We start from the raw sequence: 24681 nt of genomic DNA, 5'->3' as shown, positions 1-24681 counted from the left end.
ACTACGTCCAAACTGAACTCCGGATTCCACATTCTACTTTTTCATTTCTATAATCTTTGGTAATTGACATGATTTCAAGCACAAAGAGGGTAGATTTAGGTTGGATATAAGGAAAAAATCTTTTACAGTGAGGGTGGTGAGGCCCTGGAATAGGTTGCCCTGAGAGGTGGTGGATGCCCCTTCCCTGGAGAGTTTCAAGATGAGGCTGGATAAGGCCCTGGGCAACAGGATCTTGCTGTGGTGTCCCTGTTCATTGCAGGAGAGTTGGACTAGATGACCTTTAAAGGTCCCTTCCAACTCAAAGGATTCTATGATTCTATGATCACTATTGATTCATACTTGGTAAATTGTAAAAGTGTTCATTGCCTGAATATTTGTAGTAGCTTTAAACTATGTACATAATCTTGAAGAGGTTACAAGTTATTATCCAACAAAATCTCAGTAACTCAGAATTCTTCAGTCATCTGGAAATGTCCTGATGATTCATAGAGTTGAGGACTACCATTCATAAACATGATAGTTATTTTTAGAAAAATAAGGATTTTGATAATAGTTAACTTTCTGAGTTGTGTGCTGCTTGATAATGTTTTTAATAAATAGGTACCTTAATGAAAAATTGCATTAAGCACATACTTGTCTTTTGAGTCATCCCTGAAATTTCCATTACAAATGTATAGCATTCTAATCTACATTTAGACCAGCAGACTTTAAGTATGAATTTCACTGGTTAATCTGAAAAAGCTAACTCACATTAATAGCATCTTAATCTATATGGTTAATACTTGTCTTTGATAATAATTGCTATTTAAGTTTATAAAGCATTCACTAAATATCTTGCTATATTACACAAAGATCATATTAGGCATTTAATGGATGCTTTTTAAAGTGAAGCAAAAATTACTTTAGATTGCAAGTAACTGTAGGTTTATAAAGCCATCATTATATGTCTATTAAAACCATTTAACTTAAGTGTACCGTAATTAGAGAAAAGCCGGAATTTTAATTGCACATTTGCAAACTGCTGGCTAGGACTTCTGAGAACAGTACAGCAGTACTCCATTTGGAGCCACTGTTGAAGAGAGTTTGCGCTTTCTACAGGTTTTACTTCTAGAAGGATTTTTGAAATATAATCCTGTCCTACTGTATTAAATTACATGGGACTGAAATAAACAGGCTTTTAATATAGAGATAGTTCCTTAAAAGTATTTATAATTAGAAGAAAAAAAAAAAAAAGAGTAATGCGATTACAATTTTGGCTGTTAAAATTAAATCTGAATGAGAAATACTGTGTCCACTATTGACAAGGGGCTGCATACTGCTTCTTTCTCTGGATCACTAACTGGAAACAAGTAAGAATAATAATTTTGGCCTAAATAAAGTTCTTATATAGCTGCTCAAATCACAAAAACTTATTGTGATTCTATTATATTGAACATCACTGGAAATGCAAAAAAAAAAAAAAAAAAGATTTCTCATAATCTTGGAGAATATAAATAGTGATCATGTCCTAGATATCCCCAAGTGTAGAAACAGCACTCCTGAGGACACTTACACTGTGCAAGTCTGTCCTAATCCATCCATTCCTATTTCAATGGTCAGCTTTCATCTTTACAACTGTGGAGATTCACAACATTTAAAATGTTATTCAAACTTTGAATAAAAACAGATTTTTCCATCTAATATCTTTACTTAAAAAATATTTTGGACTTCTTTTATGTGAACACAAAATTGACCTTCTGAAGCCAAGGGAATATCTGTAAAGCCTAATATTCTCTTGTTCTCTCAGAAGTGTAATTTCAGCCACAGTAATATATTAGATTATATTTCCCAGGGTGTGCACATGGATTCAGAAAGAGGTGATCCTGGTGTGATATGATCTTTCATATGAAACACTGCATGACTTACTTCTGTTGATGTTTCTTTGAAATTTGTCAATTGTTTACTGATGTTCATATCTTCTCTTCACTATGGGCTCAAAAAGCAAAATATTTACCTACAACAGTAGAGTTCTAGAAGTAGAAAAATGGCAGACAGAGCTTGCCTTTCTCTGACACCCATTGCTGCCGAACATTATGTTGCACCCAGTTCCTTTGCATTATCCTCAGACTGAAGCTGGCAAAATTATGTTTTCTCTGCTCAGTTTTATCATGTTTTGTCTTTGAAATCTTTCAACTTTGTTTTGAAATGTTAGAGTACATGCCCCCAACAGTGAATTAAATGATGTGACTAACATTGCTAAAGGCAGTCTTCTATTAAAATCCAATATTTGTTTTCTTTTGGAATTCTGATTGGTTAGTTTTAATAGGTATTTCCCACAAATAGATTTAGCTTGCTAGCAATTTTATGGAGTATACAAGCATTATATTTCCGTATCAGTAAGTTGTGCTAATCTGAAGTTCATCTAGTATTGTGCAGGTTGGGGAAAGCACAAGGAGCTCCTTTATATATTTATATATATATATTTTAATACATTTAATATTAAATTATAGGCTAACAAATTTTTCCAGACTTTCAAATGCAAACTGACCTGCAAACTGATTGTATTTCCTCCACCTTTAAACAGAGATCTTTAAATGTGAGCTGTCTTAAAGCAGTTCTCCAGTTCTTGCTGCAAAGTGTCAGTTCTGTTGTTCAGACCTATTTGTAGGAAGTCCATCCCAAATAACATTCCTCTGTTGTGGTCTTGAGTGTCATTTACTTATTTTTTTGCTATTTACTCATTTATTTATCCTGGTGTTGGAGAGAGGTATTAAAGAGCATAATGATCTTGGAAAAGGGAGTGATGTGTGAGAAGACAAGATGGCCAAATCTGTTGATGACTAAAGGTGAAGGAGGGAAGAAATCACAAGGGAGAAATAAATATATGCAAAATAATCTGGTAACAGGAGAAGCAGAAGATAAAAACAGAAAATGGGGCAATAAGGAGAAAATAAGAGAAAAAAAAAAAGGAGTAACGCATGAAGTCCATGTAGGAAAAAACAGGAGAGGGAGAAACCAGTTGGAGAGATAATCCGCTATCTGCACTGCAAAACTTTTAACAAGAAGTCTGTCAAAGAATGGGCCCAGACTACAGTAAATCCTATAAAGTGATCTACCATTATCATCTTTGGGCAGCTCATAGTGTGCCTTGAGAAGCAGTGTAAGGGAATTATTGTGTTCCAGTAAAGAGACTGGTATTACATTCTCATATGGGGTCATATATTGCTATAAAAAATCAGTTACAAAGACCGTAATTTTTCTACTTAAAACATTACAAGGTCTGTGCCTGCTGGAGTTAGCATTTAAAAGGAAAAGGCACATAGTCACTGCCTGACAACTGTCTTGCTGAGAGAAATCTTTGGGTCTGAGTTGCTTTTTTTCTTTGTGCTCAGAACAATTTAGAGTTTAATGTTACCTTATCTATCTCACTTCTGTATTTCAAGGCTGTTCTTTCAATAGCTGAGTTCTTACGCTTTGTTTGAGTAATAACTCTAAAAGAAAACCTTTTGTTTTCTGAGTTCCATTTTTCACTACTAGCTGCTCAGTATTTTGAGCACCTAAATATTTATTCTACAGCAGTATTCCAGCTTTATTAACTAGTGAAGTATTAAAGGAGGATCCTTCTTCTGGTATAACTACACCACAGCTTTAGTGTACATTAGTGTACGTGCTTTTTCTCTTTTAAAATTGTAAGTAACACTGCACAAATGTGTGAGACCAAGTAAAGCATTTAGTGCTAAACAAAAATGCAGTATTATACTGTCAACAAGAACTGATTGGCTACAGAAATCAAGAGGTGCAAGCAGCCTTATAATTGTGGCACCAAAAATCGTTGTTATGGAAACTGAGTTTTCCAGGCCACATCTGCAGATCTTAAAATACTTCATCATAGCTTGTAGCTAGAAGTTTGCAGCTGCTATCTACTTACAGTGTAAGAACTTCCTAACAGTTTTTCAGATGTCTGTGGTACAGCAAAATACACTGCAAAGTATTCAGGAATTACTTTCCTCTACTTGTCCAGCAGTATTTTCCCCAAACTATTCAGTTTTACCACCTCCTTAAAGATGTTTCTGAACAGAAGCATAGCTTTTTGACATGTTTTCTTACATGTAGCAGTGAAGTACTGACTTGTTAATAGCATGATAAACTATAAAAGCTGTGATGTTTTTTTTTAAAATTAGAAACGTCGAACTTGATGAATTGCTAAACTCCATAATTTTTTCAGTATGGATCCCATACTGCATTGAACTATTTGGATGAATATAGCTCTTAATTCATCAGCTAGATGCATACTTATTATTTCTCAAAAGGCAGTATAGCAGAAAATTTAGGAAAGGACAGAATCAGCAGCTGACTGTATACAGTGATTTCTTCTCCTAGAAAAGATCTGACAGTCAGAACTTGTTCCCTCTTATTTCAGTGTCAGAATTCAATTTGTACTTTTTTTTTTCTCTTCAAAACCTAAAAATCCCTCTGGAAATAGCAGCTACATTATATATAAGCCTACAATGGATGGTGATATCTGGTCTTGGAATACATGATTATTCATTACGCTGTAAGTATTACAAGATACTTATGTGATGTGTTGTAACAAAAAGACAATAAATAGGTTATGAGAGAAAATGCCCTGAGGTGAATCATGGCTTCATCGAAAATCAACGGCAAAATTCCTATTGCTATCAGTGGAACAAAGACTTTGATGTCCATGTGAGAATTAAAATAGAATTCAATTTCTCACATTTGTAAGAACTCATATGATTATTTTATTTGGGCTTAATTCCCTGTTACTTCCTCAGGCAAAGTTCCAATTGAAATTTCTTGTCTCTTGCAATCAGTGGGATTTTTTCCTGAGGACAATATTTTGCCAGCACTGCATGATTTGTTCTTTTTCAGTGCTTATCTTTTGTCCCTTTTATTGTTTACGTTGTGGGAGGATAAGGGAGATGTGCAGAATTTTGAAACTGAGTGAGATGGGAACAAAAAAATCAATAGAAAATAAGCAAAGTTTTAACAGGGTTAATCAAGATTAAATTTGTATTGTCAATGTGAAGTTAGGGAATGGATGTTCTTTATTCTTTCTCAAAGAATCATGGCAAAGCCCTTACAAAAGCTCTGGTGGAGAGGGCTGCTTTTCCTTCTGTATGTGAGCAACCCAGAGCAGTTATTTTGCCATTTACTCCCTGCCTTTATACCACACAACAGTCCTAGGTCCAGCATCCTACTCTCAGGTAGCTACCTCTCCTGCTGGTGGCCAGGCAGGGGCTGGCTACCCAGATTGTCCTCACTTACCTGTATGCAGCTCTGGCCACAGGCAACAAAGAAGATGGAAGTCTGCAACATGCCACTTTTGTTGGCTCTAAGATTCCACAACCCTTGCCATGGTGGGGGTCAGCAGTTTGTGGAGCTTGAGGGATGCCAGCATCCAAGGAGAAAGGTGGTATCCAAGGTCCTCAGGGAAGCACCAGCAGTGGTAGAATGTGTGAGGAAGTATAGCACATGGTGAGGAAAGTGCTCTGACCCTGATCCTTGAGGTGTGCAGAGGTGGGCATCCACTCCCACTTGTCTCAAGGGGAAGCAGATGGCAAACATCAGAATGGGGGAAAAATACCAGGGACAAAATATTTTCTCTAGCACTCAATAACATTTTCTTTTTGTTTTTGCATTGTGTGTGCCCTCAAGCCAGAGCTGGGCTGTCCTACATGGCAGAGATTTAACCTTGCCACACTGAACTTCTCTTCAGGAGCATGTGCTAGAAAGCCTCCTGAAAGTCAGAAGGCTTTGACATTTAGCAGGAAAATTCCTTGATAGCTAGTGGAATAACTGAGCTGTCTTTGTTGCTGGAGTATCTAGATTCTAGTATAAGCTTTTATCTGGTATTATCTGCTGTAGTAAAAGTACACCCATTAAGTATTTATGTACAAATAATTAGAGGCTAAGATCATGCCAGATTAACTTTTCTTGAATATATTAAATATAAATTGTGTTAATATACCTAACTGCAGGTACTTTTCAAAAATTCAAGTCACACACAACTGCTTTTAAAGTGTGAGTTGATGGGTTTTTTGTTGTGTCCATCAGAACAAGATGTTGTACTTCAGTAACAGCCTCAATGCAGTAAAACTACCTAAATAGATAGTAAAACCTACTTATTCAGGATTTAGCTGATATAAGGTCTGTGTTACCTTTAACTATGTCATCACAAAGAAAGGTTCAGCTGCCTTGGTCATTGAACACTCTCTTATAGACTTAAAATATGCTTGCTAATGCCATGTTGAGAGCTGGCTATAACTGGAAGCCACAAATACATGCTGAAATATAATTTCCCCCCAAATTACTACAAGACAGTGAAATTTCTTATTATTTTTTCCTTTATCTCCTTAGTTCATATTTGTACAGTTGATTTAATGAGTGTCAAAAAAATGCATATCTGACAAAATACTTGAATGTTTTTAAGCCATATATTAACGCATACTCTGAAAATGACATTTTTAATCTCGTTGGATGTTTTATTTTTTTTTTCCCTGTGGTTCACCCTTTGATCAATTTTGCAGTATGTGTCAGAAATATAAGTCATTATAGAATTAAAGTGCAAGGATTTTACAGCTGCTGCCAAACAGAGAGTAAGAAGATTTATCTTTGTGCTTCCTGTGTTTCTTAGAATCATAGAATCATTAAGGTTGGAAAAGACCTCTAAGATCATCTAGTCCAATGATCAACCCATTCCCATCTTGTCCACTAAGCCATGGCCCTTAGTGCCACATCTATGTGTTTCTTGAACACATCCAGGGGTGGTGACTCCACCACCTCCCTGGGCAGCCTGTTCCGATACCTCACCACTCATTCTGAGAATAAGTTCTTCTTAATAACCAACCTAATCCTCCCCTGGTGTGGTGCAACTTGAGGACATTATCTCTCATCCTGTCACTGTTACCTGGGAGAACAGGCCAACCTGCAGCTCGCCACAACCTCCTTTCAGGTTGTGGAGAGCGATAAGGTCTCCCCTAAGCCTCCTCTTCACCAGACTAAACAATCATAGAAGAATGGCTTGGGCTGGAAGGGACCCCAAGAATCATCAAGTTCCAGCTCACCTGCCACAGGCAGGGCCACCTACCTCCAGATCTGGTACTAGACCAGATAAACAATCCAAGTTACCCCAGCCACTCCCCACAAGACTTGTGCTCCAGACCCTTCCTCAGCCTCATTTCCCTTCTCTGGACACTCTCCAGCATCTCAATGTCTTTCTAGAAGTGAGAGGCCCAAAACTGAACACAGTACTCAAGGTGTGGTCTCACCGGTGTTGACTGAGTACACGGGGATGATCACCTCCCTAGTCCTTTTTGCTATTATGTTTCTGATACAAGCCAAGATGCCACTGGCTTTCTTGACCACCTGGGCATGTTGCTGGCTCATGTTCAGCTGACTCAACTAATAACCCCAGGTCCTTTACCACCGCGCAGCTTTCCAGCCACTGTGCCCCAAGCCTGGAGCATTGAATGGGGTTGTTATGACCAAAGTGCAGAAGCCAGCACTTGGTCTTGTTGATGCTCATGCAATTGGCTTCAGACCATTTATCCAGTCTGACCAGATCTCTCCGTAGGGCCTTCCTACCATCAAGCAGATCAACACTTCCTCCCAACTTGGTGTAATCTGCAAAGTTACTGAGGGTGCACTCAATCCCCTCATTCAGATCATCAGTGAAGATCTTAAACACAACTGGCCTCAGTACTGACCCCTGGGGAACACCACCCATGATGTGTTGCGAGCTGGATTTAACTCAGTTCACCACCATTATCTGGGCCCAGCCATCCAGCCCGTTCTTTACCCAGCAAAGAGTGTACCTGTCCAAGCTACAGGCTGCCAGCTTCCCCAGGAGAATACTGTGGGAGACAGTGCCAAAGGCCTTGCTGACATGTAGGTAAATGACATCTACAGCCTTTCACTCACCCACCAGGCTTGTCACCTGGTCACAGAAGGAGATGAGATTGGTCAAGCATGACCTGCCTTTCATGAACCCATGCTGGCTGGGCCTGATCCTCTGGTAGTCCTGCATATGTTGTGTGATCTCACACAAGATGATCTGCTCCATAAACTTCCTGATACTGAGATCAAGCTAACAGGTGTGTAGTTCCCCAGATCCCCCTTCCAACCCTTCTTGTAGATGGGCATCACATTAGTAAGTTTCTGGTCATCTGTGATCCTTCCAATTGGCAGGACTACTGACAAATAATGGAAAGTGGTTTGGCAAGCACTTTCACCACCTCCCTCAGTACCCTTGGGTAGATCCTATCCAGCCCCATAGACTTGCAATAGAATGGGTGGAGTACCTGTTTACTGTTTACTCCTGAACTGGGTTTATTCTGCTCCCCATCCCTTCAGCCATTTAATAGTTTCAGTACTGAACTTATAACAGAGGAATTTGAATGTGTAGTCCAACTGTTAACACTTTTGTGTTAAAAAAGCAGTGTTATGCCTCTTAAAACAAACAAACAAACAAACAAAACTGTCCTTTTCTTATAAGACTGAAAAGATCCTGAAGAACTAGAGAAGAGGAAAAAAAAAAAAAGAACTACAAGTGTGTTGTTCCTTTTCCATGTAGCATACTTGTTAAGCAAATATTCTTCTATTTGTCTGACTCCGGTCAGAAGAGTTAGATCTAGGGTAGTGCCGTATGTCCTGAGGGTTAGTTTCAGGTACTAAAAGAAATGGTAGAAGCTATTTCACTCTTTGTAGACTGCTAGAAGCAGTTGGGGTGGAAAAAAAGCCTTAAAGAAGTTCCCTGTAGTCTCCGTATACTTTTCAGAACAAAATGAAATAACTCTTCAGTTTTTCAGCTTTTGTTTTGCTGAAAGAAATTTGATAATGCTCATGAGAACAGATTTTCCTGAATTCAAATGAACAAATCTAAAAAGTAAGAGATAAAGCATTTTAAATCTGAATTAATTTCTGGATCCATATATGGGTGTGATGTTGAGTTTCTACAAATAATATATCCATTATTTGTGTGAATAAGATAGCTTTTTTTGGATGTGTTGGGCAAATGCTCAAATAATTATGTATGATAATAAATACAGGACAACTGTATTTATATTTGTATTTTATATAATATCAAATGTATTTTCCATTTACAGCATCAATACTGTTCTAAAATACCTGTAAAATTAGGAAACTTGCCTGTCATTACCATGCTTTTAAGCTAGTTTTAATGCTGGAGGCACAGAACAGGTTGACAGCTTTAGGTTTTGGCTAGTCCACACTAACACATCAATGTAAAATATTTACAAAACTCTTTTTTTCTAGTAGAATACCTGAACTCCATGCCAAAAGCAGCTAATGAAGAGAAGAGGGAATAGACCAAGCTAAATAAATAATATAAATGGTGTTTGGTTCAAAACAAAACAAAACAAAACCAAAAAACTATGTATTAATGATTCAAACTCAACTCTTTAAAGTTAGCAATGGTTATAACTCTGACATTATGCAAATTAAAAATTCAAAATATTCCAAATATTTAAATATATTATGATTATTTTCCTGTTTTCAAATTTAGTAATATTATTGAATGATTACTAAGTGGCATGTTTCTCGTATGCATATTATTTTACCAGTGTCATCAGAAAAGCTTTCATTTTATATAAATGAAATCAACTGCTTCTTCTTTCTTTCTTTAGTCAATATGAGACAGCATTAAGATGTTATTAACTCTTTTTTTTTAATTTTCCTTAACCATTTAAAGGAATAAAGAATATGTTTCCCATTTGATACAGGATGAAAAAGAGGGAAAACTATAGTGACAACAGAATCAGCAGGACAGATCCAACCTGACCAACCTTGTAGCTTTTATGATGGCTGTCACTGGTCAAGGGAAGAGCCACTGATGTCATCTGTCTGGACTTCAGTAAGGCTTTTGACATGGTCCCCCATAACATCCTTATCTCCAAACTGGAAAGATATGGATTTCATGGGTGGACTGTTTGACGGATGAGGAATTAGCTGCGAGATTATACCCAGAGAGTGGTGGACAATGGCTCAGTGTCCAGACGGAGAACGTCTGGACATTAACATCTTCATCAGTGACATCTACAGTGGGATTGAGTGTACCCTCAGCAAGTTTGTGGATGACACTAAGCTATGTGGTGCAGTTGACATACCCAAAAGACTGGATGCCATCCACAGAGACCTAGACAGGCTCCAGCAGTGAGCCAAGGTGAACCTCATGAGGTTCAACAAATCCAAGTGCAAGGTCTTGCACATGGATCCTGGCAATCTTCAGTATCGGTACAAGATGGGGGATGTAAGAATGGAACACAGCCCTGCTGAAAAAGACCTGGGGGTACTGGTTGATGGCAGCTGCACATGAGCAAGTAATGTGCCCTCGCAGCCCAGAAAGCCAACCGTATCCTGGGCTGCATCAAAAAAAGTGTGGCCTGCAGGTCAAGGGAGGTGACCCTGCCCCTCTACTCTGCGCTGGTGAGAGCTCACCTGGAGTACTACCTCCAGATGTGGAGTCCTCAGTGCAGGAGAGACATGGACCTGCTGGAGTGCATCCAGAGGAGGGACACAAAAATGACCCAAGGGATGGAACACCTCCTCTGCAAGGACAGGCTGAGAGAGCTGGGGCTGTTCAGCCTGGAGAAGGGAAGGCACTGGGGAGACCTGATAGTGGTCTTCCAGACTCTAAAGAAGACAGAGAAGAAAGAAGGGGACAGACTCTTTAGCAGGGTCTCTTGTGATGGGACAAGAGGAAATGGTTTCCAACTAAAAGAGTGGAGATTTACGTTGGATATAAGGAATGAGTTTTTTCCAATAAGAGTGGTGAGGCACTGGAACAGGTTGACCAGGGAGGTGGTGGAAGTCCTGTCCCTGGAGATACCCAAGGTCAGGCTGGAAGGGGCTCTGAGCAACCTGATCTATCTGTGCATGTCTTTGTTCACTGCAGGGGAGTTGGACTAGATTACGTTTAAGGCTCTGTTCCAACTCAAATGATTATATTATTCTAGGAGAATTTTGTGAATCCAGGTGCAAGCCAGAATGTTCCCAGAGTGTCCTATGGTCATATAAAAAAAGGACAGCAGAGAAAACAGAGGTCCTTAAATTCTATTAATTTTATAAGGAAATGGTATACGTTTATTTAATGTAAACTTCTCCATCTGCTTCTTCCGTGAACTACTGTACTCTCATGGGCTCCTGCAATGCAATCAGTTCAACTTGGGTAACACCTGTGACTGCTGGCATTCCATTGACTATTCTGGAACTTAATGGCAGCATAAGGCTTTGGGCTTTTTGGATCCATAGGCTGCATTTTTGGAGAAGCATTTTATAATATACTTCAAATATTTAAAAAGAAAAAGAAAAAAGTAAAAAAGAGAGAGTGAGGGAAAAAAAAAACGGAAATGAGGTTAAGAAAATATTGTGAACTTTTTTTTCTCTGAATTCCTTAGAGGTAAATGTAGTTAAAGAGCAAGTATATTTAAGCTTGGGTGCTTCTGAAGAGTTTATAATTCATTATGTTCTTGTCCCTTTAGCATATGCATTTATTATCTTGTTGGTCAATTCTTATTTTCCTTGTTAAAAGGTTAAAAAACCAGTATGCAAATTAATGTTAAAAAAGATGGCACAAGCTTTTGTTGTGTGGGTTTTTTTGCCTTTAGAGAAATCTTTTCAGAATATTCCTTGATGTTTAGGAAACAGATGGTATTTAATAAGCTAAACTCTAATTGCAATGATGAGTGAATGATGATCAAATTTAAAATTGAATTATGTTTCAGAAGTATCTTGATATCTTGTTTTGCAAAAGATTTTATTTCTTCCTTGTTAAAATCCTAACATTAATCAATGATGGGTGAATGAGTGTGCTATTAAGTTTTAAATTAGTTTCCAATTTTCATCAGCTGAAAACAGCACGTTGTAAAAGAAGAATGGAAAAATAAGGTTAATCTGAAAATCATGCATCTGCTGCAAGTGTAGTTTTCATGTGGTTTTACAATTGCATATAAAATTTGGAGACATTGTTTTGAGATTAATATCATGATGACGATAGTTGACATACGTTTTCTCTTCCTTATCTAAAGTTAGGGCTAGACAAAAACAAATTAAAGTCATATACTCAGTCTAAAAGGGAGTTGCTGAAAAAACTAATAAGGATAATATCCAACTAGTTGCGCCACAGAAGTAATTTTAGTGTTTGTAGTAATACTTGGTAGGTTGTACTTATTGCTCGCTACAATGGGTTGCTTATTTTCCAGAGGACATCACAAAAATGATCGCAGGACTGGAGAATCCTCTATTTGTTGCATACGTTTTCTACTGTCCATGGCTGTTTCACTTTATTGTTTCTAAATCACCTGTGATGAATGTTAATATCCAGATCATGTAGCCTCTGAATATTTATAACAGTGGCAATTCTGTGATTTTGATCCAAGAGTGATACAAAGTGTATCAGCTGCTTCATTATGTTAAACGGAACCTGTTTTTCAAGCTGCATTTTATTATTATTCTAACTGCCTTCTGACATTCCAAACACTATAGGAAAACATGTAAACGTAAAGATCAGCAATGAGAAAAGTAAAATCAATTACATGTGTATTTTTTCTCATGATGTACAAAGGGTGTTTGAAGAGCAAAGCATACAGGCCGATTCAGTAGAATTTTGGTCAGGAAACAGAGGCAATACATACCTGAAAACTTTGTGGTCAGATAAACAAAGGCTAGAATTAGAAGTACTAACAAAATGAAATTTGAGTAAACATGAATGAAGATGTTCAATCTGTTAAAATCCTTACTTTTGTGTCCCTTTTTGATAAAACATCTCCATTTATAAATCCTAAGAACCACTGTGAAACAGAAATTCTCCTATTCAACTGAATAATGCATTTGGCTGATACCTTTTAAGTATTCCTGGTGTAAGGAGTAGGCTGCATAGTTGTGCAGGAACATGTGTTATTTAAACTGTTTCACATGGAGGGGTTGGATGCAGTCAAAAATACGAGCTAACCAAATATAGGAAGAAATGAGGTGTAATTGTGAGAGAACTGAATTCCTACTGAGTATTCTGGCTCCAGGGACAAGAAAGGAAGTTGCTTTGTGAGTGAAACATGAAAAATATACTATACCAATAAAGTGCAAATAATTATTAAACAAGTCTGTTTCAGAGCTGTTTATTAATTTGTATTGTTGTTATGAACACAAATAATTACTTCTGAAAATGTTCAATTCTTTAACTATATTTAATTGAAAAAAAAAAAGTAAATGACAGTATATTACATTAGCATTTGTTTTTACAATGAAATTTCCATCTGTCCTCAAAATATCTCTTTTCCTAATAATAATAATAATCACTGGGATGCACAAGAGAGGCACAAATTTGTAAAGTAAGTAGCTAGGGAGCTAAACACCTGCTTTGTCAGTTGAATAAAGCTCCTTTTTGTGCACTTGAAGATCTAAGAGTGACTTTGAATCTTGCTGGCACTGGGATTGGAACGAAGACAAAGATGATAAGTTTTCCCTGTGGTATTCACTGGCAATGACGTCGTTCTGTTCAGTCAAAGTATCTGTCAAGAGGATATACACACACCCAGTGTGAGTGAGGAGCTAGCCAGAACACTGGTGTAAATCTAGCATCCAGGCTCTTCCTGGTGGTTGTGAAATAGAAACCCTTTGTTTTCTGAGTGCTCTGCAAGAGTATCTGGGTGGAGGAAGACAAAGATTATGAAGCATGCTAAAATTCTGAATGGTTATGAAAATCCATGCACTCAGGGCAGGAGAAGACTACTCTTAATTAAAAGGCTAGGACTGCTTAAAGCTGATATCACAGTGTCATCTGATCCATAGTTTTGGTTCCTGTGTGAAATTAAAGGCAGAGTAGACTTGCACTTTTAATTCAGCTTCATTGGAAGTCTATGGGGATGAAAGAAGGAGCTTAAAATGCAAATAACACTTTTTTTCCCCCATTTCTGAAGATTTAACTCAGTGAACAATGAACATGGCCATTCATGTTCTCCACAGCGAAGACAGTTACTCAGAATGAAGCTGAGAACCACTTGTAAGCATCAGATTACTGACCCTGTTTGCGTGAGCATGGCAGTAAGTATCTACCTGTGAATTTGTGAACATTTATCTCAAAACGTGCACACTAACGTCTTTTCAGTTTGCTTAATTTTGCTTTTATTTCAAGAAATCATAGTCTTGAGTCACAGGGTTTGGTATTTTTCAGTAGAGATAGTTGAGACTAGAGTCCTGACTTTCCTGATAGTTATTGTTTTACGAGGAAGTGCCATTGTTTGTTTTCTCAACACCTCTTTCACTTAATTTTAATTCTCTTTTACAACCAGGAAGATGTTTCATTGTGGGAAATGAAAATATTAAGAAAAAATAGCTTAAATCTTTCGTATTCATCTTGAGAAATACCATGATAATTTTAAAATATTCCGAATATCCATCTATATAAGTAACTTTTGAAATAAAACTACAGAAATTAATTAATGAGATAGGACAAACACGTGGAAAACATATTTGTAGTGGAAGAGAGTTATTCTTGATATTCTTTTGTTAGGACAAGGAGAAATGGTTTCAAAGTAAAATGGAAGATTTAGACTAGATATAAGGAAAAAGTTTTTTACAATTAAGAGTGGTAAGGCAGTGGAACAGGTGTTCCAGGGAGCTGGTGGTTGCCCTGTCCCTGAAGAAATTCAAGGTCAGGCTGGATGGGGCTCTGAGCAACCTGATCTAGCTGTACCTGTCCCTGTTCATTGCAGAGGAGCTGGACTAATTGATCTTTAAGAGTGCTTTTCAACTCAAATGATTCTGTGATTCTATTCTATGATTCTATGATGCAAAAACACCGAGAAAGTCATGAATTGCTCACAAGAAGAATGTTCTAAGAGGCCTCCTATGTTTATAAAAGAGATTCTTTTTCTACAGTAATAGATACACAATATCCTACAATCTGTAATAAACAGTCAGTATTTTAAAGACAAGGTAACTGTAAGAGGTGCAATACACCTGCTTATTTTATCATTCTTTTTCATTAAGGAATGCATAGTCATCCAAGCTATTAAAAACTGTCCCGGGTCATGTTTTCTGCAATAGTTGAGTTACTGAAAAATCAATCAAATGATTTCCAGTAAATATGGACCAGAACAGCAAGGAATTTGTATTTATTGAGTAAGTTGAAAACATTATGTAGCATTATGGCTATAAGCTTGTGTAACACACAGTTACCTGCAATCCTTGAGCACCCTGCATTTGGCCAATCTGCAATTTATTTGTGCATAGAATCATCATAGATTCATGGAATGGCCTGGGTTGAAAAGGTCCTCAAAGATCATCGAGTTTCAACCCCCCTGCTGAGTGCAGGGTCACCAACCACTAGACCAGGCTGCCCAGAGCCACGTCCAGCCTGGCCTTGAATAGCTCCAGAGACAGGGCATCCACAACCTCCCTGGGCAACCTGTTCCAGTGCGTCACCACCCTCTGTGTGAAAAATTTCCTCCTAATATCTAACCTACATCTCCCATCTCAGTTTAAAACCATTCCCCCTTGTCCTTTCGCTATCCACCCTCGTGAACAATCGTTCCCCCTCCTGTTTATATGCTCCCTTCAAGTTCTGGAAGGCCACAATGAGGTCTCCCCGGAGCCTTCTCTTCTCCAAACTAAACAAGCCCAGTTCCCTCAACCTTTCCTCATAGGATAGGTGCTCCAGCCCTCTTGAAGTGTAGATTTGTATCCACAGGTAAAGCCTGTTCATATCTCAAAGATTAAAATTGAAGTCCTGCTGCACTGACTTTTCTCGTGTTTATTGGGTTGAAACTCAATATCATAATACTAAAAAACATTGCAAAGGGAATTTGTAAAAAACCTAAGTACTACAGTAGCAAGTATGCATCCCACAGATAAATTCTGTTTGTTTTTTTTCATTAAATTTTCTTAATTTTCCATTAGATTTTCTTAAAATCTGTATTTATAATTGAGGTTTCCTGTTTTCTATTAAAATGTTATCATAATAATGATCAGAACACTCATCAATAGCATTACAAGAAAAATTTAAACCAGCAATTTTTTTCACATCTGAGGTGCTGTTACACTGATCAACTTAGTCCAGTGTTTGATTCTGCAGTCACTGACTTGTCACTCTGAATGTATTCAAATGTAATTTTAAACATAGATTCCTGCACTTTACCAGTAGCGGGGCTGCAGTCATAGAAGGTTTCCTGGGCAATCTAAATTCTCATTTACTAGCTAAAGATATACATTACTAGGCCATATTGAGCACAAGCTCAGCCCCATCTTGCCATGCCTGGATGCTGCAGCCTTTGCTGCCCACTGTACTATAGTTCCCACTTAGGGAGCTCATCTGGGTGTTTAAAGCCTGCTTTTTGTGACTTCTTCCAGACATTAAAAGACTTTACTTGGATTTATATGATGTTCAGGGATAAGGGAGTCTGGCTAGTCCTGTGATGTTCAGAAAAGTTATGCAAGGAAACCAGAATGACTGATAGTACACAGCCACGCAAGGATTTTGCATGTCATATACTTCTCATCATATAAGCAAGCTGTCAAGCAAGGACAAAACTCTGTCTTTATATTTCATGCATCTTTTATAGCTCCAGCATCAGAAAATAACAGCCCTATGCAAATAAAACAAAACCAAACAAACTTGGTTGCTTTATCTGTTCCCTGAAATTGACTAATGCACAGATGTCCTACTGTCTGATCAGTCTGCAGGCCCAGATGCATCCAGAATTTTCAAGTTCTAAATTATATCTTAGAGGTAGATGTTTTAAACATATGCTCATATGCAAAACTGAGTTCACATTCAGCACAGAGTGGACTTTCTACCTTTGTCATGGTCTGTTGCCCTATGTGCCTTACCGGACGATTTCCATATGGCCAGAGATTACTCATGTTAAACAGTCTAGAAAAAGTGTACAGTGTAAGCCTAGAATCCAGGAACATTTATTAGGCAGCAGTAAATTTTTATGTTCGGGGTGATAAAAGAATGCTGTTTGGTGCACTATCTCATATTATTTTATTCAGGTGTGATTTTAGTCTACTTCTGTAGAATATTCCATATAACATAGAGCTGATATTAGAGCTAGATATTTGAAATCTTATTTTCCCACCCGAACTAAGAGCAAACTATCCATAACCAAGGCATTCTCAGCGGAGAGAAATTGCATGAAAAAAAATAACTTTACAACAATTTATTTTATATTAACAATTAAAGCTAAGATAATTGGAGCATATCTTCTTTTTCATTCAACTATGCAGTAAGAGCAACTAATGTTATATACGTCTGTGTACATCTGCATATGTTCTCCCTGAAATCTCAGAGGCAGTTTTTCTGACAATGTTCACTTGCGTGCAATCCAGAGACGATTTGTCTTCTGCTGTTAAAGTTACTGACCGGGACCAGATTCAGCACTTCGCAGGAGACTATGACAATGATAATGACAATCCGTTACAGGCTGAGAATCTCTAGCTTGTCTGCACTGGTACAGCATTGATACTGTAGCGCCTGTGTGTCACCATCTCCGTGCTGACTGATACTATAACACCAGCTCAGAAACAAGCACTGTACACCCTTAGTATATGGTGCTTTAAAGACTTTAGCCAGTGGTGGATTTGTGTAAAATTCTGATATCAACATTGATACTGTCTTGTATTGTCAAAAAATGACTGAGGCAGGACATTAAAATCCAATGATACAACTCATTTATAGCTTAGGAGCATTCTTTTTTATGAAATGTCAGTTTTAGGTTTCTCTCCATTATTTTTTCTTTTTCAAACGTATGTGGCTTCATTGAATTTGTCCTCAGAATTTACCTCTTTCTTCTTCATCTTCTGGACTAGATTAAATTGGGAGTTACTGGTGTAACTCCCCTGTAAGCAAGTATGGTTGGAAATCATATACCTGGGGAGCTAATTAGTATCAGTTGAACAGTGTTAAAACCAGTCAAGTATTTCAGCCCTTCTGATACACAGTAAGATTCATTTTCTAAGATCTATCACTAAATGGGTATTAATGGCTCCTTGTGCTGCCAAGCTTGGTCACTTGATGGGCTAAATAGTCTGCTAGAAACAGTTGGGTGTCTTTCCAAGACCCTGCCCATCAGATAAATATATTTGTCCATGTATGTCCTTTTCCAAGGTCTGGATAGTAACATAGAAATACAAAGAGGGACAGTTTGATGCTGGCTCACTTAGTACATTTCTGTAAAGAAATATTTCATTCAGCCCTGGAAAGCAATTTATCTTCAGAAATTATGTTCAGGTGTCATTTGGTATGTGTTTGTGATGATTTAGGCTTACCACTTTCATAAGTATTCACTAATATAGTCTGAAACTCTACTATATTCTTGGCAGGAGTAGCTACATCTTGCCTTTGTTTGCAGATTTCTTTACTCTCTTCCCTTCTGTTTGGTATCATATCACATCCTTTTATTCAAAGTCTTCTTAGATAAGCTATCAGCAGCTACCAGGGCCATGTAAGAAACATGAACTGCTTGCAAATTACATCTCATCCTGTGTAGATGTACTCTTCGGGCACCACTGAGTGCAGAGGACATGACCCTTCTATTTACCTCAGAAGCCAGCAGTTTCTGCTGGGAAAAAAAAACAACAACACAACAACAACAAAAAAAGGGTTAAAAAAAAAAAAGAGGATTCAGGTACTTTGTAGAAATGCCTTATGCTCAGTTTGAAGCCAGGGAATTTCCCCGCTGCAGGCATGATAAATCTCTGACACCATCACAGCACTCCTACAGTGTACGTCTAATCTCAGATGACCAGGCTTCTGCAAAATACATTCTCTCACATCAAAACTACTAACCTGGATTTAGGGGAAAAGCCAAGCATTTCCCTAGCAGCTGAGGTTGAGAGTATGGGGTCTGTCTGATGAGGTGGAGGCTGTACTGCAGGGAGGATTCCACAAGGAATATCCCCCTGGTATCTTCTAGGATGCTGTGGGGTGGAGGCCTGGGACCACCACCAGGGTGGTGTGGTGCCTCCCTGACCAACTTCATCCCACAGCAGCAGCAAGGTGAGTGAGGTTGGGCTGCAGATGGGCCACAGCCCAGTCATCCCCAGCCACCACTGCAGGCCCAGGCCTGGACAGGATGGCTCAGGGTTGGGGTGGTTTCCATCTCAGTGTGGCCCAGGATTAAGCAGGGGCAAGGCTACTACAGGATGATCTAGAGCTGAGCTGCTAGAAGAAAGGAATGGGGGGCACAGTTGAAACAGCTTGGGAATTGCCTTCAAATTTCCAAATAATGATCTTGCAGACAAGTTATTTTGTGTATTTGTTTTTAGTTTTTTGTTTGTTTGGGGGGAGAGACAGGGATGAGGCACTGCTAGTTCCCATCGAGGCTAGCTCTGTGGTAGCTCTGTTATCAGCTACTTCATTTTTTTGCATGTGTTTTCCTGAACAGCTTTTCAGTTTGCTATCAATCGTTCCCTAAGCCTACTGTAGCAATCAGAAGGACTAACGCACTGGAAATAGCATTACAAAAGGTGGAAGGAAAATACAGCGCTCACCTAGATTGGAAGATTTTGGGCTTGCAGGAAAAGGCTCCCACCAAAGAGAGATCTCAAGGAAGAGATCCTTCCTCAGGGGCAGTCAGCCCTTAAATGAGGCCTTCTGATTGCACAGGTGAATTGCCTTCACCTGTGCTCCCAGGGCTGACTGAGTCTTTCCTCCAGGTGCCCAATCAATGGTTCAGGCCATGACTCAGCAGTTCCCATACACCTACGTTTTCCTTGATGAGTTGCTTGCGTCTCTTTTAAAAGCGATTCCTACTTTTTATTTTGCATTTCTGGAATCAACAAAAAATTCTAAATACTTGTGAGACTGCATTTTCTTGACAAGCTCTTATTCTCCTCAAACAGATTGCTCACTGTCCTGTATCCAAAAGAAGTCATGTATCTCTGACAAAGAGGGAGTCTTCAAACTCTAAAGCAGTTTATCTGGAATTTATACTGGAAATCCCAGCAACTCTTCTCTACAGTAATGTGCTAGGGTTATTTAAGGAAAGAAAAAAACAATGCCTTTGTGGATGCTATTTCTGAAGAGCGATGCTACAGAAAAAAAACATTGCGTCCAAACTCATTTAGTTACCCATTTGAAATGATCTGTAATGGGAGAAAATATTGTATTCCTTTTTTTAAGAATGAATTTGAGAGGGATGAACCCTCTGCTTAAGTGACTACAGATTTAAAGAGAATATCATATATAGTCTGGAAGAAAAAAAATTTATTGTCCTTTTCCAAAAGTTGTTGTATTCACACAGAGCTAAAACCTCTGTAAATCTTTCCATGCTTTCTAGACAGTTGTAAGCAGTTTGTAAGTCTCCTGTAAAACTCATACAGCATCTTTGACTTCAGTGGAAGTATGACTGATTTGTTAAACTTAATTTTAATTAGAAATATTTCTAAAGGGATGTGTAAACACAGTAATGATGGGGTGTGTGCTTAATCTCTTTTTCTTCTGTTTTCTCTTATGCTGTCACTTTAGGAACAAGTGGAATTTACTGGGATATACAAAATTGATTTGCCATGGTGTGTACATTACAAGAATTTATTATGATTATACAATACTACTCACTACGGGATATTGGAATGCGTATTGTTTTTGTTGTTTCTTTTTCTTTAAACAAATAGTAAAATAGATTTTATTTATTTATTTATTTAATTTTTTTTGTGTCATCAAATGCATCACCCTGTCATAACAACAAAATTTAGGACAGGCTATGGTATTTCACACAATTTAATACATCTGGAATGATCCTATTTGAGTTGATGAAACTGCCTGAGGTTAACAAATTTAACTGTTGATTTGCTCTAGATTTACAACAGTGAAGCTGAGATTACTTTTTAATTCTAATGAGAAAGGAGTTTATTTTAGTCCGGTGTGTGATACATTTCAGTGATTGATATGTTTATACTTAAAATTGCTATGAAAATTCTGTATGTACCCAATATAATTTTTAATTCCCTTTCTGGGACTTTAAATACAGCTAACAATTTCTTTAAAAATATTTACATAGGTTGTGTACACTTTTCATGCTCCAAGCTGCTGAAAAGGCATTCCATGGTACCACTGTATACATACCTAGCATTTATGTGGGTTTATTATATATATGGGGGTAGTGAAAAAGAATCACCTCCACATAACAATCAGTCATGTCAAAAAGCGTACAGCTTGGATAATTGACCTGTTTGAAGCATAGCAGACAGAGACTGGATCCAGAAAAGCTTAAATCCTTACACTACAATACATAGAGTATTAAAAAGAAATGTAAAGCTCCATGAGAACTTTCCTTTTGATTTTCAGCATCAGATATTTCAGAATCCTACACCCAGTTCTAGATAAACCAAAGCTTTTATTTCTGTAAATCACCCTATCAATTTCAGTTTGCTCAAAACTCACTTGTGTTGGAAAATAGTTTGCAACAAGAGTGTCTGTAGATTACAGAATTCAGAATATCTCATGCAACTGAAAACTGCTCAGAGAAAGCAATAATCATGGAAAATTGTTGACAGAATCTATAAACTGCAAACACATTTTATCAGTCTGACTTTCTTCCAGAAACGAGCACACTGTTATGAGCCACTGAGGGCCCAGCTGTCATTTTCTCTTCAGTCTCCAAATAAATGAATGAGAATTGGAGATCTTGAAATAATATCACAAGGAAGTAAACGCAAACAATTTTTTTATTTCATTTAGTTGGCTACTACTGGAAGCTTGAGTTGCTTCATAAAGATTTTTGAGAAATAATTCTGCACTGACTATATTCTATATAGTGCTTAGTATCTCACCAAAACAGACATGTATGTGGTTTGATAGGCCTGATTCAGAGCTCAGCACAGTATAAATCTAGGGGCAGTTCATTTAAACATAATGCTATATCACTTGTGTAGAGCTGGTAAAATAACAGTTAGTAGAAGTTATAATGTACAACATTAATTTTAGATTCCATTACTGTTTTTTTGTTTGTTTTTCTTCTCAGAAACTGTATATTCCGATCAAATTATAGGATAAATTATTGCAATATTACTGTTGTAAATTATACTCAATCTGTAGTCAAATTATTAATCTGGTTCTTCAGGATTTCATTATTTTTTCTCCTAAGTGACTGTTTAGCAATAGAATAATAACCTCCAGATGTCTCAACAGAAAGCCTTGAATGAGAAGTGCTATCTAAGTGTAACTAAAATCAATACTTCAATATTGATGCATGTTGACATTGTATTTAGGAGCCTGTGTTACATATTATTCTATATACATGCACAAAAATGTAATGTGCAAAATCTGAAATTTGCATTTGCTTTAGAATTATAAGACTGAGAAAGTTGTCTGTTGCAACAAAAACCCTTGTTTGTTTGTTTGTTGTTTATCTTAGTGATATGAACTACATAAACTCTGGCTTTTTGTGTTTTACCCTTACGTTTCTATGTGTGCATGTCTATTTACATCTTTTGGGAAAGGTTTGTAATGTAAGTAGCAGTTAGGTTTTTAATTCATCTAGTTTGAGTTTTAGTTTGTTCTTGATAATATAACTTAATAGCTTGTTAGTGATTTATTTATATACATATACTGTACCCCATCAATCTTTTTACTTATACCACCTAGTGATACTCAATTCTGGAAAAAAATTTATCTTAAGATTACTTTTTTTTTGGTATGGATCAAAAATCACTTGCAATCTGCAGAGACTGTTGCACGTATCAGCAAACCGCTTTTCCTTTTGTGGCTACAGTATCACAGAAGCCAGTAACTGATGATGCAAGAAAATAATAATAATAATAAAAACAAAAACCAAACCAAACCAAACCATAAACAACAACAACAAAACCAACCAACCAAACAAACAAAAACAACAGCTCAACAACTTAATTTTGCATTTACTAACTGGGGATAGGATCTGTTGGTATGTTGTGATCTGCTGCCCATGAAGACTGTACACATTGTACTGGGTTAGCAACTTCTGAACTTTTCCATTTTTTGTTTAAATCTATCCTATCTATCTTTAACTTTGAAATGTAACAAATAAGTGTGCTTAGGACATTTTATGCTCGGAATACATATGACAAATGCAACTTTCTGTACTTAGGGTGAACTAATCCCCTGCAGTACGATAAGATGGAAAATTGACATACTGGGAACTGCTGTAGCTGAAAAGTGAAACCTGGAGGTCCTGATGGACCATCAAGTGAGCAGGAAACAGCAGTACACTCTGATAGTGTCCTGGGCTGTATCAGCTGCAGCATGGCTGCTAGACTGAGGGAACTGATTACTCCCCTTACTGAGATCTTCTTAGACCATATCAATATACTATTGAGTCCAGTTTTTGTTGTTGTTGTTGTTGTTGTTGTTGTTGTTTTTGTCTACCTATCCCAGTACAAGATACACTTCAGCAAACATGGTACACATGGAGCAACACCAAGCTGGCCAGGGTTGGAGCACTTGCCCTGTGAGCACAGCTTAAGGAGCTGGACCTGGGCATGGTGTCTGTGTGTATCCTAACATCTTCCTGCCCATAGCAAGGCCACGGAGAAGATAAAGCCAAGCTCCTCACAGCACTGCATGGTGGGAAGATGTAAAGAATTAAATGGAGCAAGGAAGATTCAGAGAAGATATAAGGAGAAAACTTATCTCCATGAGGACAGTCAAACACGGGCTGAACAAGAGAGGTACAGTCTCCCTCAACGGAGTCTTTCAAGATTCAGCTTGACAAAGCACTGATCAACCTGGTCAGAGTTCAAGTTGGCCCTGCCTTGAACAAAAAATTGGAATAGAGGTCTAATTGAGATCCTTTGCAGCCTAAATGATTACATAATTATGATGTCTGAAAATAGCAGTAATGTACAAGCTTGTACAATTGTTTCCCATGTTAAATTGATCGTTCGGGTTTTTTGGTTGTTTATTTGTGTTGTGCTTCTAAAGGGAATCTGACTTTGTTGTAATTTAGAACCACAAAAATCAAAGGTCTTGACTTACACTCTTCTGCAGTGACCCCTGAAATGAACAGAAACATGGTGATGAATTGCAGAGATGTCTGCAGAGAAAACTGACTAACAGTATTTTTTGAGATCTTTATACAAAGGATAAGAAAATCTGGATCCCAAAGATACCAAAGGCCCTGGAAAAATAATGTTAAACTTTTGAAATTCGTTTCCTCTGACCTTTCTACTTTAGACTTGGATGATCACTTGAATTTAATAAGGAATATTTTACCTTGATACCTCACCTTTTATGTTTAAATTATTACAGAACACTTCATAAAGCTGTAAATTAAATACTAATACTGCAGTAAATGTATAAGTAAATGTATCAGCAATTGTGCACTCATCTGTGGCTTATGCTCAGCTATGCACTTTAGAATTTCCTTTATTAAGAGGAATGTTGGCAGGGATTCCTAAGTCATTTTCTAACCTTTGAGAGAAGTGCTTCATATTACTGCTGGAACAGGACAGATTTTAGAGACAGACAAAGACTGCCTTTGCAATCTACCTTTTCAAAGTAAAGGATGACTCTACAACTCTATATGTCTTGATCACAGAGATGCACATCCAGCTGTCCATGAGATTGGATAGAAATGATATATATAAATTTCTACTGTTGACACAAGCAGGAAAATTGAACTTTGCATGTGCATTGTTTTCAGGCTATGTCAAAGTGCAGCTACTCCTGTCCAACCCTCCCCCCTC

General features: G+C 37.6%; 1 protein-coding gene and 1 long non-coding RNA gene across 5 annotated transcripts in view; one reads left to right on the top strand and one right to left on the bottom strand.

Annotated features, from left to right (window-relative positions):
* The window catches only part of TMPRSS15 (transmembrane protease, serine 15), a 308179-nt gene that overhangs the window by 146127 nt on the left and 137371 nt on the right, over positions 1 to 24681 (top strand). For all 4 annotated transcript variants that reach the window (XR_002440702.1, XR_002440700.1, XR_002440703.1 and 1 more), the window contains 2 exons: positions 13935 to 14058; positions 19861 to 23664. The gene's annotated coding sequence lies outside the window, so the exon portion shown is untranslated. The remainder of the gene's footprint in view (positions 1 to 13934; positions 14059 to 19860; positions 23665 to 24681) is intronic.
* LOC110401941 lies at positions 17163 to 19852 on the bottom strand. The gene is made up of 2 exons (XR_002440705.1): positions 19510 to 19852; positions 17163 to 18575 (listed from the first exon to the last, which is right to left on the bottom strand). It is a non-coding gene; the product is annotated as an uncharacterized LOC110401941 (long non-coding RNA).

The sequence above is a fragment of the Numida meleagris genome, chromosome 1 (assembly GCF_002078875.1).
Source record: "Numida meleagris isolate 19003 breed g44 Domestic line chromosome 1, NumMel1.0, whole genome shotgun sequence".
NCBI classification, from domain to species: domain Eukaryota; kingdom Metazoa; phylum Chordata; class Aves; order Galliformes; family Numididae; genus Numida; species Numida meleagris.
Note: the sequence above shows the minus strand (reverse complement) of the source record. Positions and strands in the feature narration are given on the sequence as shown.